Raw genomic sequence first — 14,886 nt, forward strand, 5'->3', positions numbered from 1 at the left:
GAATTGCCCACCTCAATGACAAGTGAGGCAAGAGCCTGGCAGCCAACTTTTTAGAAAAATGTGCGCTGCTCCAACCTCCAAAAACGCTGAAAAACTTACAGTCAATTCTAGGTTTCCTGAATTTCGGAAGAACATACATTCTAAATTATGCAGAAAGGGTTAAACCTCTCTACGAATTAATCAAACCTGATTTTAAAACAACAAATTGGACTCAAAAACACACAGAAACTTTGCTTTCAGTGCAAACAGATATTTTAGCAACTTCACATTTGCAGACACACGTACACAAACGCAACCTTGTAATCAGAATAATCCCAGGAAGATGCGGATTTACGTACCTAACCTGTAATGAAAGTGAAAAAGTACCAATTGCTTACAAATCACACTTGTACACACAAGCTGAAATGAAATTCATTTCAACAGAAAAAATTCTGACAGCAGTTCAAACTGCAGTAGCAAAAGAGAGAGCTCTTGCACAGGGTAAACGCTTAATGTTCATTACTCCTGTACCTTCCTTAGAAGCAGTGACAAAAGATAACATTTCTAATGCAAAGGCTTAACATCCACGTTGGATACAATGGGTTAACTCTCTTGCTGCAACAGACGTTGAATACGTTTTTGACTCCTACTTGAAAACTCAAGAATTTCTACAATACAAACAAGAATGTCCTCTGCCAACTGAGATTCTGCCTCTGGAACAGTACAAATCTTTCAGATATACAGACGTATCATCACAACCCGCAAGTGCGTGTAAACAAGCTTATAGTGCTGCATGCGAGATTGTTAAAGGTCGCTGGCGCAATGATAAATTCGGACCTATGGTCACAAAAACTCAATCTCTCGGAGACTGTACAGCTCAGTGAGCTGGACTACAGGCTTTCAAGATCGCGCTTGAAAATACTGATCGCGAATTCCCCACACTCATAGTGTGCAATTCGTATTACTGCGTCCAGTCTTACAATGAATACTTGCAGAACTGGGTTCAAAATGGTTTCAAAGATGCAGAAGGTGGCACGATCAAGCATAAGTTGGTTTGGAAACAAGTAGTTCAATTACAGAAAGAATTACAAAAGACTCATGTGATCCATACACTGAATCATCGGCGTGATGGCGTTCATGTTGCAGGGAATTCATTGGCTGATGAAGCTTCAAAAGCAGCTGTGCAAATGGCTTCAGTAGCTGCAATCACTCGTTCAAAAATAAAAATAGACAGCAAAATAATGCAGGCTGTTGCCGCTTCCAAAAAAGACAGCGGTAAAACGTTACCAAAAGGCTTTCCACTCAAGTACTCATATAGAACTGATGTAAATAATGTTCCTTTTGCTCAAATACCTGGAGTAGGGGATAGAGTAATTCCAAACATGGAACACAGATTAGGACTAATCTTAGCAGCACATGAAGGGCTTGCCTCTGCACATGCAGGTGTTTCCGCTACAGTGTCATTATTAAAACGAAGATACTGGTGGCCGGGCATGAGGAAACAGACCAGAAACTATGTTTTGGATTGTGAAATCTGCCAGAAAATTAAAGTTTCATCGGTGAAACGCCCGGCGCAGACACCCCTTTTAATTTCAAATAAACTATTAGCATGTGTTTACCTGAACCACTGTGGTCCCTTACAAAGGGATGGTAACTACAAATATATCATGGTGCAGTGGATTCATGCTCAAGATTCATTTGGATGTGGCCTCAGCGCTCGGCTGACGCCCGAACAAAGATTTGACAGTCTTTATCTGCACATACGCAATCGGCATGCTACATTCTGACCAGGGTCCTGCGTTTAGCTGCAAAGCTTACAAAGAGGCCATGGCCAATCTCGCTGTTGCATTGCAGTATTCAAGTCCATTCCATCCTGAGAGAAATTCGGTTGTGGAAAGAAAAAAATGTGACATAAAGCAATCTATAACAGCAAGGGTACAAGGCTCGAGTGACGGGTGGGTCAAACATCTAATAAGTGTCCAACGTAGTCTTAACAATCTGCCAAGAAATTTTCTGGGTGGAATCACTCCATACGAAATGCTTTTAGGTACTAGAATCCTTGTCCAGGACCTTGATCGTCACACTTCAGTGGTGGAACAAAAACCCTTTGATATTAAAGACTGTTTGGCTATTTTGTAGGACTTAAATGAAAAAAGAAGAAGTCAGAACAACACAATACAGAAGCCAATGACCACTGAAGGAGAACCACCCATCCCAGCAAGGCCTGTCTGGATTCCAAAGATTGGGGATGTAGTCAGAGAAAAGATCGCAGATAAGAAGGAATTTGGGCATTCTTACAGAAAACCAGTCCCTGTACTAGCAATCCACAGATCAAAAACAGTGTTACTGCCGCCCCTTCTGGAAGAAAAGAGAACAGGTTTGTATCCATCGACCTGGTCAAACCACATCATGTGGCCGATAATAAGTAGTATACCCAGTGGACTACAAAGATGTAGCAGAAGACCAAATCTTGTTACTATCCAAGAGGTTCAGACTGAGAGACTAATAACATTTGAAGATTCTGCAGCACAGAACAAAGGACTAAGCAATAAAGCTATGGACCTTGTGCCTCCTGAGACCCAAATTACAGTTCGTCAAGACACTCCTGTCTACAATGATGTAGCATCGGACTACACTAATATGACAAAGGATCCGGTAGCCCCAGCAATATCAAATAATCCTGATGCAATTCCAACAATTGACAGAACTGCCTCTAGCTATTTCATCAACTTTGATACGTTTTCAGAGGATCCCAGTGATCCCAGTGAGCCTGAAACGACGCCACCAAAGACAACTTTTAAATATCAAGTAACAGAACTTTTTCAGCAACTTGAAGAAACTTATCTGGTTTCACCATGGGTTGTGCTTGGTGTACATTTTCTCCTACTTTGGCTAATCATGGTATTAACTTTGGGGATGTTGATAAATGGAAAATATAGTAAAATGTACACAGCAAGTAAGAACATTAACATCAAATCATCTCATCGTGAACAAAGAGAATTGACATCAGTAAACATCACAGCCGTTCCTATACCTGGTGGTATAGCATTGGATAGAACTGATTATGACATACATGGTTCAGTAGAGGTGCTGAAGATTCTACATCAATTTAAGGTTTCCTTGAGTGACTTTGTTTCACAAAGCAAGTTTTCAGATGATTGGGACTTTGATCCCATCACTAAGCCTTTATATTTTATTAACCAATCGGTACTCTTGTTTTTAAGTTGTTCCCAAGATTCCGATTCGTCTTTCTTCAAGGGAGGGATGCCAGCTAGGATTACAACGTATGGGCAGGCTTCTGGGGGTGAATTAAGAACATCTTTAGCCAAAATATGAATATCTTTCTGAGCAGTTGCTCCACCTATGGGCACTGAGACCAAGAATGCGGGAGAAGCTGACACTGGGATGCGTGGCTGACTATTACTAATGATCCCATTGCCAACTGCTACTGCGTTTGGTAAGGGCATCAGAATGGAGGTAGATTTAGGAGGGTGACTATCCTTTGAATTGCCACGCTTGTCACAAGCAGTGTTAGCAATTGGGGGTGCACAGGTACCACTTGCCCTTGACATGCCCTGGGCAGTTGCTCCCATTTGTTTATTGCCCCCCACAATTTTATAAGCAATGGTGACATTATTTTTCTTTGTGTCAGGTTTTTTAACCAAATTTTCCAATCTGTCCAACCGTTTGAACAAAGCATTAAATTGTTTATCTATGAATGTTTTTAATCGATCATAAACCAAATCCGTTATGGTATCAATTGAAAAGTCCCCCGGTTTTCCCTGTATGCCATAGGTAATCATATCATCAGTTTGTGTATGGGCCGAGTTGATACCATCTGCAACTGTGGTCAAGTCCACGGTATTATTCGGTGTTTGCTCCGTTGGGCCCTTTGTGACAGCAGTCGGTCCTCGCTTCCACATACTTTGCGGGGTGGTTTGAGTTTTTGAGCGATCCGGCTGTTTCCTTTTGCTAATAGTAGGTTTGGTTACTCCTCTCTTCCTCTTTCCCCCCGCTATTTTGGTTGCCGTGGTAGCAGTGGACAAGTCCCCACTGCTGACATCGATTTGCGACCCCGATTTGGATACTATGTTGACTGTATCAGCATCTGTGGTTTCAGACTCAGTCTCGAGGCCCTTGGATAACATTTCACACTGGCTGGGGGTGGTCATCTGGACTTCTGGGGACAGTGGAAAAGGGATAGATAAGTCACCCTGTTCTGCTCCGCCCAATGAGTGTTGATGGGGTGCCAGTAGGCTCATAGAGAGTCTTTTTCCAGTTAACTTGATCACAGCCCAGACCATGTCAACGGCCTCTCCAAGCATGCTTTCAATGGTGGTCACAGTTGAGGGTTTAGAAACAGATATTGCTGTACGTTTCCCCATGGTGTAACAATGACTCTCACCTTCTGATGGTGCTTAGGAGGATGGCCCAGCCCGGCCTTGTCCGGCCCCGGACGGCCACAGACGGTCCCGCCCTTGTCTAGCACTTCTCCCGGTGTCGCCCACGCGCATCCTTCGACGTGGGAGGAGCTACTGTCATTTGAGCGCCTCCGGGCGCGGGAGTGTGCGGAAGTGGGCATGGGTAAGGATGCAGAGGGAGCTGGGAGCTGTAGTCTCCCCCCTCGGTGGCTGCGAAATGGTATTAGCAGCAGCGGCGAGGGAGACCAACAGCAGGTAGACCGAGCTCCACAAGACGTCCGGGCAGGTAAGCGATCCTCCAGGACAGTGACTGCCCCACCAGTTGTACTGTCAATGCCCCCGCTCCACCGCAGGAGCGACTCTCCTTTGAGCACCTCCGGGCACGGGTGTGGGCGGTAGTGGGTGTGGGTAAGGCTGCAGACGGAGCTGGGAGCTGTAGTCTCCCCCCTCGGCGGCCGTGAACTGGTATCAGCAGTGGCTGCGAGGGAGACCAACAGCAGGTAGCCTCGAGCTCCACAAGATGTCCGGGCAGGTAAGCGGTCCTCCGGGACAGTGACTGCCCCACCAGTTGTACTGTCAATGCCCCAATTAAACAGTTGTCTAGGTTGGGCACTATTACAACACATAGTTAGCGGATATAGAGTGCAGTCGCTGTTCTTACAGTGACAGTGATACAGGTAACAAAACACATGTGTGATGCAGATTGCATGGATTGTATAAAACTGTACATTTGTAGTTTGGACAAACTGAGCAATTAAATTTTGCGGTTTCATCTGACATGTAGTTCTGCAAGTAAAGAGGTCTTTCCATATCTCAGTACATTTTATGCGTCAGTACAAGTGAGATCCATGTTGCATAGACTTTGGGAAACTATTATGGATCATGTGTATAACGTGTTGTAGTCCTGCTCTAAATACTCATATCAGCTAAGACCACTTGATGTTATAATTGGCCCATTTGTCTTGAGGTCTCCTCTAGCTCATGGAGCCCCTCAGTTACTGTGTTAAGGGAGTATATCTATCTACATTTCTTTGAAATTGAAAGCCATTGCTGGGGACCCGCCTCTTGGGGGGTGGGCAGATTTTTTCAATAACCCTCCATCTCATGCTGTCTGGGGATGGTTATTTGTCTAATTACCTTGCACCTTACCCTACTCATGTGCTGTAATACCCTTGGTTTTACCCTCTGGGTGGTTTGTCCCATATATAGTAGACCAAAGGGGCATCAGGTGGTGTATATCACATTGTTCCTGTTGAAATTCGAAAAATGAAGCAGGTATTGTGTTTTATTTTTGTGTGTGAAAGTGGATCCTTCATCAGTCAGGGGGCACGCCTTGCATTGACCACACTTATGGTGTCCAGTTAGATGTGGTAAGCTCAGATAGCTCCTGAGATCCGGCAGTCTGGGAAGTTCAAGGTATGCCCTGACCAGGTTATCCATGAACTTTCTGCCTATTTCAAAGGCAAATATTGGATCTTCGGTGATATTGAGCTCCCTGGCAACCAGATTCCAATACTTTTTCACAACCTTTTTTATTTCATTGCTTTTGCTGTTGAATGTTGTCACACATACAATGGTTTCAGTCTTTTTTGATTTTCGTTTCGCCTGTAGTAGTTGTTCAAACGGACTGTACCTTGCACGTTTGCAAGCACGCTTCAGAAGTCCTGTTGGATAACCTCTCTCCTTCAAATGAATTGTGAGGGTTTCAGTTTCTTTGAAGAAGTCTATCCTTTGTGTACAGTTCCTCCTGAGTCTGAGGTGCTGGCCATATGGTAAATTGGCTCTCAGACTTCGGGGATGATGCGATTCATACTTGAGCAATGTGTTTCTTTCAGTCAGTTTTCGATAAAGGTCACAAAACAATCGGCCTTCTTCTACTTGGAACTTCAAGTCCAAGAAGTAAATAGCCTCATTGTTGCTGGTCATGATGAACTGGATGTCCCTTGATCTGCTGTAAAGCCAGTCCTGGAATACCTTCAAATCATTTTAATTACCTGACCAAATCATGACCACATTGTCTATGTAGCGTTTCCATACTGTGATCATTTCGATGTATGGATTATCATGGCTGTATAGATGTTGTTCCTCATAGTCATCCATGAAGATGTTAGCCAGAGGCGGTGCGTAGGTGGCACCCATCGCAATGACCTTGCATTGGTAATAGAATTAATTTCTGAAAATAAAGTTGTTTTTCTTCATTGCAATTTCCAGCACAGCAATCAGGAAGTCAGTTGGTATCCAATGCAGTCTTGGGCGAGTTCTGACCACCTCCAACGCCTTGTCTTGTGGGATGGACATATAGAGAGAAGACACATCAAAGGTCGCAAGTAGTTGTGTCTGGGTATCGAAAGATTGTCCCTTCAGTAGTTGTATAGTTGCAACAGCACCAACGTGATATGCACCATCCATTGCAACTGTGGTCTACTCTATGTGGGACAAACCACCCAGAGGGTAAAATCAAGGGTACTGCAGCATGTGAGTAGGGTAAGGTGCAAGGTACAAGGGGCCTCCTAGTTGATCAATTTTTTGACAGATAACCATCCCCCAGACAGCATGATATGGGGGGTTACTGAAAAAATCTGTTCCCCCCGCCCCCAAGAGGCGGGTCCCTAGCAATGGCTCGCAATTTCAAGAATGTAGATGGATACAGTTCCTTAATACAGTAACTGAGGGGCTCAATGAGCTAGAGGAGACCTCAAGACAAATGGGCCACTTATAACGTCAAGTGGTCTTAGATGATATGAGTATTTAGAGCAGGACTACAACACGTTATATACATGATCCATAACAGTTTCCCAAAGTCTATGCAACATGGATCAGACTTCTACTGTTGCATAAAATGTACTGACATTATCCCCATAGGGCAAGGCCTCTTTACCTGCAGAACTACTAGTCAAGATGAGCGCATCACACATGTGTTTAGTTACTTGTATCACTGTCACTGTAAGAACAGTGCTTGCCCTCTATGTCTGCATAACTTGTGTTTTAATAGCGCCCAACCTAGACAACTGTATATTTGATAATGGGCATTATGACTTTAAGGCTCTCGCTAAAGCAGTACGATCATCTGTGTTGATCCAAATGATTCACATTAGTAACTTGGTTACATTTTTAACCCTGTATGAAAAATTAGAAGTCCAGCCTAAGGGGAGTCACAGAATAGCAATTTGGAGGGTACTTATTTTACAATGATCCTCTTCCAGTCCTGATTTGTTTCCATGGTTTTACATTAATATGCTAAAAAGTCCAATGAACTGAGACTGTGCTTCACAAAACAGACTATATATTGGCCTGATTTATTTGCATTTTCTCATCTTTTTTTAAGCTTAAATGAGCTCTGTAACCAATAAATTGTGAATCAATTGATGTTTTAAAAAAAGAAAATTGTAAAATTCTTTTACATTGAGTATAACCTTCTACAGCACATTGTTATGGTTTTAACTAATTAAAACAATAAAGAATTTTTTTATTTGAATCACTTGGTGCCCGCAGTGTGTCCTTGGCAATTGCGCTTACAGAATCACACAGGCGCTACCTATGCAATCATACAATCACCCAGACACTACTCATGCACTTATGTAATTATCTAGATATTACACATTCACTCACAGACCCATGCAGCCACTCACACATCCAGTCACTAACCTATGTGGCTACTAGCACACCCACTCTCAAAGTTTACAAGTTGCAGGTAGCAATAAAATTAGAATGCATTCGAAATTCACTGAAAAAAACAAACGTTTCTGGGCTAGTATAGTTAGGGATGGGTATTTGAAAAAACCTTAGAAATTCACTGAAAAAAATAAAAGGTTACAGGGCCAATATAGTTAGGAAATACAGTTTATGAAAAGCGTAAAAATTAACTGAAAAAACAAAGGTTGCAGTAACGTTATGTTTGGGCTGACATTGCACTCGTACAAAACCAGAGAAATGCAGTGGTTATAGTTAGCTGAGTTAACTATAACTCGCACTCCGCAATGCACTGCTTATGACCTCACACATTACATAATGATATTGTCAGTGGCACAACAGGTGACATCACTGGTTACATCTTAAATGACATCATTGATATATATTGGCAGTGGGACAAGATTCCATGTCCACCAAGATTTATTCCTGTATATTTCATCATGGTGTACAGTGACAGGAAGGAAGAATAAATACCTCAAGCCTTCGGGGAGCAAGTTGTCCATAGGTGAGTATCATTACCATACAACTTTTAAATGATTCATCATCCAAATTGGCCACAATGAACATAGAAAAAGGCAAACAGATTCTCAGAACTTGCATAACAACATAGCTGCCATTTTAAAGTAAATCTTGTAACTTTAAATACAAACATAATGTGAGTGAAAAGCTCATTTAACATGCAATATCATTACAGTTCATGTGCAAATACATTTAGCACATTACATCTTTGCCCACTAGGACCTCGCCCAGCCTTCTCACAGGGCATTTCACCCCCCTTGAAAGCCATCTCAAGTTAATGTCTCTGGGGGACTTTAACTTTCATCTTGAGGCCAATGAGGACTCTGATACACTGGCCCTGCCTCAATCCAAGACCTCATTTAATCTTTTTCAGAAGGTGATCAGCCCAATGCATAAGGCAGGCCATACCCTTGACAACATGACATGAACTTACTTTTTCTTCCCTGGTCCGACCACACGGCTGTCTTCTTCAATATTTCTTGCCCACAATCAGCACCCCCTATCACTGCGCCCCCATCCTGGATTATTTCCCAAGTCTAGCTTACGTTCCATGCTAATACATTTTCCCAACATCTTGCGAACATAGCTCCTGCGGACTCTGATAATTTAGAGATGGAGGTCAAACATTTCACTTGATTGATCGAGTCCACTAAACGGGCTCTAGTACCTGAAAAAAAGTCAATATTAAAAGCCATCTTGCCCCTGCTCTTTAGTTTTCAGGCTTGCAGAAGGACTTGGGACACTGTTTATAACAATAATGAAAAGGTCAAATATAACAATTGTCTGTCCAAATATAAAGCCATGATGTGCCAAGCAAAAACCTTGGTCTTCACCACTAAAATTGAGAATGCAGCTAATTCCTCTAAGGAATTATTCGCACAATACAAATGCTCACCCAAGCCCCCCACCTCTGTCTACTGTCCCAAACCAGGTTTTTTGTAATTCAGGGGCCAAGGCCTTTTACCACAAATTAGAGAATGTGTTAATACCTTTTCTTTAACCTCCAACTCTATGGTACCAGCTGTCATCTTCCCTAAAATATCCAATGCTAACACGGATTTTAATTTATTTAGACCCCCTTCCTACACTGAAGTAGCTTTAAGCTTCTTAAAGCTGCTAAATCAGGCTCTTTTGATCCTGCTCGACCTATCAGCTGCCTTTGATAGGTCAATCATGGGTTGCTTATGGCGCGCTTGAATGGGATAAAGGTAACTGTTTCAGCCTGAAAATGATGAAAAAAATCGGCACTTTCCTCCAGAATATCTTTAAAAAACAGTGGTCACTTCTCTAGTTGTATCAAAAACAGCTTATGGCAATGGGCTTTATCTCAATGCCCACTGTCAAGTCTTAAGTAAACTGCAGACTTTACAGAACATGGCAGCATGATTGCTAAGTATTATCCCCAAGCGCAAATCAGTATTTCACCTTATAGCTGAGCTCCACTGGCTACTGGTCAAACAAAGGATATAATTCAAGGATCTCTGTACTGGACTGGGCCCAGACTTTTTGAAAAAATGTTTCACTTGGTACGTACGTGGAGACCACTCCTTCAGATCTGCATCAGCCAAACTCATCCCAGTTCTAACATATAAATGCACTAGTTGGGGCAGGTAGAGGTTACGACTAGGACCGGCAAAGGTGTGGAACAATCTCCCTAGGCACATTAACTCTCAACCCAGTCTCCTGTCTTTTAGGATAGCCCCGCCACCACCGACATCAGGATCCTGCTGGACAACGGTGAACCACAGCCCTCATTCTCCTGGACCTCTCTGCCTCTTCGACACCATCTGCCACTGCAAACTATGCACACTCCTCCACGCCGTAGGGATCAGAGACAAGGCTCTGGAATGGACCACCTCCTTTCTCTCCGGCAGAACGCAGAATGTCCGCCTGCCCCCATTCCATTCCGAAGCCTCCAAGATCATCTACGGCGTTCCCCAGGGATCCTCCCTCAGCCTGACACTGTTGAATATTTACATGGCCCTGCTCGCACAAGTCGCCTGATAGCATTACCTTAACATAATCTCCTACACCGACAACACTCAACTGATCCTCTCCCTCACCAAGGACCCCATCACCGCCAAAGCCAACCTCCACGAAAGAATAAAGGCCATCGCCGATTGGATGATGATCAGCAGACTGAAGTTGAAAACAGACAAAACGGAGGTCCTCATCCTCGGCTCCAACCCTTCAGCCTGAGACGACTCCTGGTGGGCCGACAGCACTGGGGGAAGCACCGACACCCACCGACCATGCACGCAACCGGGGAAACATCCTTAACTCAACGCTCTCCATGACCAAGCAAGTCAACGCCTTCTCCTCCTCATGCTTCAACACCCTCTGCATGCTCCACAAGATCTACAGGTGAACCCGACCAATACAAGAAAAACAGTCACCCAGGCCCTCTTCAGCAGCAGACTCGACTACGGAAACCCCTCTCTACGCAGGAACCCTGACCATGTTCATCAAACGACTCTCACGCATCCAAAACGCCTCAGCACGACTGACCCTTGACTTACCACGCCACAGCCATATCACCTCACCCCTGAGAAACCTGCACTTGCTCCCCATCAAGAAGAGGATATCCTTCAAGCTCCTCATCCACGCACACAAGGCACTCCACAAGACCGGCTCAGCCTACCTCAACAGACCACTCTCCTTCTACACTCCCAACCGCCAACTTGGCTCCGCTGACCTCACACTCGCCACCGTCCCGCTCTTCCAAACAACAACCACCGGCGGGAGATCCTTCTCCCACTTCGTTGCCAAGACCTGGAACACCCTCCCACTGAGCCTACAACAGACCCAAGACGTGCTGACCTTCAGGAGGCTTCTTAAGACCTGGCTGTTCGATCAATAGCGCCCCACCCTTTCAGCACCTTAGGACCCTGGTGAGTATGTAGTGCGCTCTACAAATGACTGATTGATTGAGGCAGGGTGACATGCTCTTAAACATTTCTAGAAGTTCCAATCCTGAACCTAATTCTTCTACACCAAAATGATCCTGGAAATTCTTTATTTCAGCCAAAAGGTATAGGACCCAATCCTGTTTGCAAACAAGAAGGCAGGAAAATTCTACCCTGGCTGATTTTGTAGCTAGAAACAGTTCAATAAGGCCTTTAATTTATATGGAGCCAGTACTCTGTGAACAACTGACCCATATTTGGTGTATCTTGAAAATTAGATTTCCTATGCATATTTAGAAAATGTACAAGGACACAAGGAAACCATGTACAGTAAATATGAAAGGAGCATTCTGTTAATTTTTGACCTGTATACATAGTTCTTCCAATTTCTCTGGAGAGCTAACCATATTTTATTTCTTTGTTTGATTCTCAAGTCAGTGCTTGGCATGTTAACCTTTAGTATATGGGTTTCTAGAAGCTCCAGTTTGTGTATTTTCTCTAGCCCGTCGCACATGTGCTCTGCATACTATAGTTTTTACTTTGTTTTGTCTGATATCTTGTGACCTCAGGTTAACAGCATTCCTAGTCATCTACGTGAGACAGCATACCTGCAGGGAACAAATTACTGTAAAATAATTTCTTGTGCACTGGCATTCAATTAAAAAATGCAATTTAGTCTGTGCTGAGAAGAGACATGCACTCCTCCATCCACCCTCTTCTGTAGCTCCAGGGCCAAACTGTAAACAAAAAGCAGTTTTGGCTAAAATGTGCAAGCACCACACTGCAGGAGACCTAGACTAGAAGGAGATCATAGAAGCATTTCCTGCTCTAAAAACTTCCTCCTAACACTAGCCAAATTCTAGTGTGGCCTCGGACACATTGTCCAAAGTTCTCCTCTCCTGGCAAGTACCTGCCATCAACAATCTCCATTGCTCCTCTCCTTCAAAGGCAAAATTATACATTGCCATGGCAGGGCTTATGGGGGCATATTTATAAGAACTGATTCATAGCTGTATTACAGCAGCAATGCATGAGAAAGACTTAGCTGCATTGCATCTCATCCTAGCAACATGGATGTGATATTTTAATGGTACCTTCTGCCATACTTGGGTAAAGTCCTTGAAAGTCACGTCACTAAAGATCTGAGTGCTTTTATGGAGGACAGCAGCTGTTTAGCACCCTGCCAGGTTGGCTTTCCCCCTTCTCACTCTACGGAAAAAGTAGTTCTGTCCGTCGTGGACAAGCTCAGAGAGGGGCTGGATGTCAACGTGCCCCCAAGCATTGGTTCTCCTCGATCTGTCCGCCGCCTTCGACACGGTTGATCATTCCATTCTTCTTTCCCGTGTCGAGGTGGCTGGCATCGGGGGACATGCTCTGGCTTGGCTTACCTCCTTTCTGAGCGGCCGCACACAGGCCGTCCACCTGGCCGAATTTTCCGCAACCCCACGCAAGGTTCAATGTGGCGTTCCTCAAGGTTCTTCCCTTTCCCCTCTTCTTTTAAATATATACATCTTTCCTCTCATCTTTGGTTAACAGCAGATGGAGGTCACGGTCTTCAATTATGCCTACGACCTCCAGCTTATTTTCAACCTCTCTTCCTCTCCTGAGTCTATTCACACTTTTCAATCGGTTATGATTTTTATCAGGGACTGGATGAACTGCAACCACCTTAAATTAAATCCAGACAAAACTGAATTACTTCTCACAGGTGGCAGCTCCAGTCCCTGGACCCCATTGTTTTGGTCTTCTTCCTTGGGTGCCTCTCCTTCACCTTCTTCCTCAGTTAAGACACTAGGGATCACTCTCAACAATCACCTCACTCTCCACTCCCAGATCAGCTCAGTGGTGTCATCTTGTTTTTTAGTCCTTCGCACTAATCGTAAGATTTCTCGGTTCTTTTCCTTTTCTGCTCTCAAACTGATTCTTCTGGCTAAGGTTTTGTCATGCCCCGACTACGGCAACATTCTGTATAACGGCTTCCCCGCCTATGACCTACGACGCCTTCAAATGGTCCAAAACCAGGCGGCTCGTCTTATTTTTTGTCTCCCAAAATTCCACCATGCCACTCCCCTACTTAAATCTTTGCACTGGCTCCCTATCTGGGAACGCGCCCTATTTAAAATGGGCTGCACGGCCTTCCAAGCTCGTGCTGGAACTGCTCCAGCTCGTGCTGGAACTGCTCGGCAATCTAAGTCTGCACTCCCAGCAGAGAGCTGCGCTCTTGTACCCAGTACCTCCTGACCATACCCCGCTTCAGGAAGAAAAAATCTGGGGGCGTGAAGTTTTCCGTCCTTGCCCCCACCTTCTGGAACACCCTCCCCTGCACTATCAGATCCACACCCTCCTACCTCGACTTTCGCAAACCCTTGAAGACCCTACTTTTTTTGCAAGCCTTTCCGTCATAAGCATCCACCCGTCACCCACCTGGGTCTGCATCCACAGTGCCAAGGAACCGCCTGGTAAACGTGCGCTTAATAAATATTTTAACTTCAACTTCAACTGTGAACCATGTTGCAGGTACCGAACATTTGCAAACATTTCTGATGCATTGGTGAGTAAAAGGTTGAAAAGTGTTGTAATGCAACTGCTTCCTATATGACGCAAAACTTATTTGCATTTCATAAAGCAACTTCATGTGTTGCAAATCAGCTTTAAGTCATGCATTCGTGCATTGTGTGGTGGTAAGCTTTAGAAAATGACACATTTGAATGTACGGCAGTTCTGAATGTCAAAACAACATGGATCATAGAAATATGGAGGGCAACAACACCACCCCAAGCCAAGATGACCAGACAGCAGCCATGGGGAAGAGGAAGAAAAAGACCAATTTAATTCAACAGGAGAACAAAATCTTAGTAGCTCTGGTGGCAAAGAATGAACACGCTCTCTATGTCACCTCAAATTGCCATTGGGAAGAAGGCAGCCACATGGAAACCAATAGTAGATAAACTCAGCAGTGTAGACAAAATAAAAAGGACATTGCTGGAGTGCAAGAAGAGGTGGTATGACTACAACTGTAGGACCAAAGAGAAAATGGCCAGGAACCTTAGGGCAGCCTTAAGGACCAAAGGAGGACCTGCTTTCTGAGAGGAGTTGGGCCAATTGAGGGAGCAGGAAGCAGAAATTCCTGGGTGGGACAGTGCTGCAGTTGAGGACCAGGAAGAACTACAGTGTAAGTGAAAACAAGGGACCATGGGGCATATGTAGGTAAATGCATTTTTGCGATTTGGAAAATGCGATTTTATGCGAATTGCACTTTCGGAATCGCAAAACCGGATGTAGGTAAAACATCGCTAATATTTAGCGATTCTCAAAAATTTGCAGAATTTATTTGCGATTACCCAAATTTGGATTCCTTATTAGCGAATTCG

This window comes from Lissotriton vulgaris, chromosome 3_2, assembly GCF_964263255.1.
Source record: "Lissotriton vulgaris chromosome 3_2, aLisVul1.2, whole genome shotgun sequence".
Lineage (NCBI taxonomy): Eukaryota > Metazoa > Chordata > Amphibia > Caudata > Salamandridae > Lissotriton > Lissotriton vulgaris.